This window comes from Myotis brandtii, unplaced genomic scaffold (genome assembly GCF_000412655.1).
Source record: "Myotis brandtii unplaced genomic scaffold, ASM41265v1 scaffold120, whole genome shotgun sequence".
NCBI classification, from domain to species: domain Eukaryota; kingdom Metazoa; phylum Chordata; class Mammalia; order Chiroptera; family Vespertilionidae; genus Myotis; species Myotis brandtii.
The window spans coordinates 4,864,827-4,867,415 of NW_005354174.1; the positions used below are offsets into that span (position 1 = coordinate 4,864,827).

The window sequence follows — 2,589 nt, forward strand, 5'->3', positions numbered from 1 at the left end:
TGATCGATGTTTCTCTCTCATTGATGTTTCTAACTCTCTATCCCTCTCCTTTCCTCTCTGTGAAAAATCAATAAAATATATTTAAAAAAAAGAAAAAAAGAAGACGTTACAAATTCACAGAAAAAGAAAGCAGAATGGTGATTGCCGGGGCCTGGTGAGTTGTTTGACGGGTAGAGTTTCTGTTTTGTATGAGAAAACTCGAGGTTGGTTACAAGAAAACATGCATGTACTTACCACAACCAACTATTGCTATCAGGCAAAGAGGACTTTTATTACAAAGATATTGATAAGGGATAAAATGGGTGCCTAAATTAAAGGATCAATTCATAGCTCTACATAAGCATCTATCTTGAAAAAACTACATAGTATAAGTACCTATCTTGAAAAAACTACAAAGAGATCAAACCACCAGCATAGCGAGATATTTTAATACACGTGTCTCAACTATGGATAAAGAAGCACACTAAAAATGGAAAAATGGTTAAGATGGTACATTTTGTGTTATGTGAATTTTACCACAATTAAAAATGTCTACAAATAATTTGTGCCAAGAACTATGAAACAAAATAGAATAGGCATGCATATGTGATAAAGCACTAAGAACATCGGGAGGGTGGCTACATCTGGGTGGGAGCGAGGAACGCACAGGTAGATGCAGGATTTAGGAACATTTCATGCCTGTGTTGAGTGTTGGGTTCAGGCCTGTCCATACTACCCTGCTGTATAGACTGTACATGCGTGCTACATATGTTACGTTATGCGCCACACATTAAATGTTATTAAAAGGATGCCAGGAGAAAAGAGAAATTCCCACGTGTTAGACAGAAGATATGCAGGATGTATTTTCATTGTTACCAATTGAACCTAATTAAAGCATAGTGACGAACGACCCTTTCACAGGAATCGCCTATATGTGTTTTCCAACACATATATAATTACATATTGTTTTTGTGATTAATCACTATGCTTTAATTATGTTCAATTTGTAACAATGAAAATACATCCTGCATATCAGATATTTACATTACGATTCATAACAGTAGCAAAATTACAGTTATGTTGAGAACCACTGCTCTAGGGGAATGGGAGGGAAGTCCCCTCTCACGGAGGAGGGAGGATTTCACTGGGATTCATCATGAACCCCAGATGCAAGCCCCAGAGGTTGGGGACTGTCCCTTCCCAGGCTCCGGCCCAGCTCAGAGGGCCCAGGGCATACCCATCTGGGCCCCTGGACCAGAAGGCAGCCCCGCAGCTCTAAATCTGTCACCGGGACAGAGCAGGAGAGGAAGCAAGAGAACAAAAACAGGAAACTACCACAAAGCGCGGTTCATGAACTCAGAGAGCAGACAGGAGCTCCGTGGAGCTGGGGGCCTCTGCGATCTCCAGCCTCCTCCCCCAACCCCACGCTTGGAGTGTGTGTGTGTGTGTGTGTGTGTGTGTGTATGTTGTGGGGGGGGGGTGAAGGTCCAGGGAGCGGGAGGGATTGAAACTCAGGCTTTGATGCTCCATCCCAAATCCTTTCCACTCTGCCAAGGGAGAGGAGAAGCGTGGCCTTACCTGTCATCTGCTGGATGGAGTGAGTGATGGGGAAGGAGCGGTGGCCAGGGGTCCAGCACACCCCGAGAGGTGGAAGCTGCATGAGATGCTGCCGCTGGGTGCCCTGGTGTCTTGGGGTCTGACGTGTTAATTCAGGTTTCTTCTTTCCTTCTACCCAGAAGTCACGTGCTTCCTGTTTCTGTCCGCTCCCCCCTGAAAAAAAAAAACGGTGGTTAAAACACACACAGCCAACGACGTCAGCACGTTAACCTTTCCTGGTGTACGGTTCTGAGGCATTCAGTACTGTCACACGCTGTGCCACCGTCACCACCACCCATCTCCAGAACTTTCCCATCTTCCCAGACTGGAACTCTTCCCCGAGAAGCAATACATTCCCCGGCCACCCCTCCCCCCAGGCCCGGGCAACCAGTTTTACTTTCTGTTTCTATGAATTTGACGACTCTAGGGACCGCATATCAGGGGGATCTTTGTCCTTTTCTGACTGTTTGTTGCACTGAGCGCAATGTCCTCAAGGTTCATCCACGCTGTGGCACATGTCAGAATTACCTTCCTTTTTAAAAATTTTTAATTAAATTAAAATAAAAAACTTTTGATTAGAGAGAGAAACATCGATTTGTTGTTCCACTCATCCACGCATTCATGTATGTGCCCTGACTGGGAATTGAACCCACACCTTGGCATATAGGGACAATGCTCTAACCCACTGAGCTGCCCGGCCAGGACAGAATTACCTTCCTTTTTAAAGCTGCATAATATTCCACTCTGTGGATAGACCACATTTGTGTCTCTACTCATCCGTCGATGGACACTTGGGTTGCTCCCGCCTTCTGGCTGTTGTGAATAATGCTGCAATGAATGTGGGTGAACAAATCTCTCTTCAACTCCCTGCTTTTGACTCTTTGGGGTTCATACCCAGAAGAGAGATTGCTGGGTCACGTGGTAGTTCTGTTTAATTTTTTTGAGGAACGGCCATACCATTTTCTTCTCTCTTTTGAGGTGCAGTGCCTGCACTACTTGGGGCCTTTGATGAAT

At 45.0% G+C, this 2,589-nt stretch overlaps 1 protein-coding gene across 1 annotated transcript in view; it reads right to left on the bottom strand.

The window, feature by feature from the left end:
• Window positions 1–1,901, bottom strand: part of ICAM2 (intercellular adhesion molecule 2) — a 9,809-nt gene extending 7,908 nt beyond the window's left edge. The window contains exon 1 of the mRNA XM_005858653.2: window positions 1,558–1,901. The gene's annotated coding sequence lies outside the window, so the exon portion shown is untranslated. The remainder of the gene's footprint in view (window positions 1–1,557) is intronic.
• Between the last annotated feature and the right edge of the window lie 688 nt (window positions 1,902–2,589).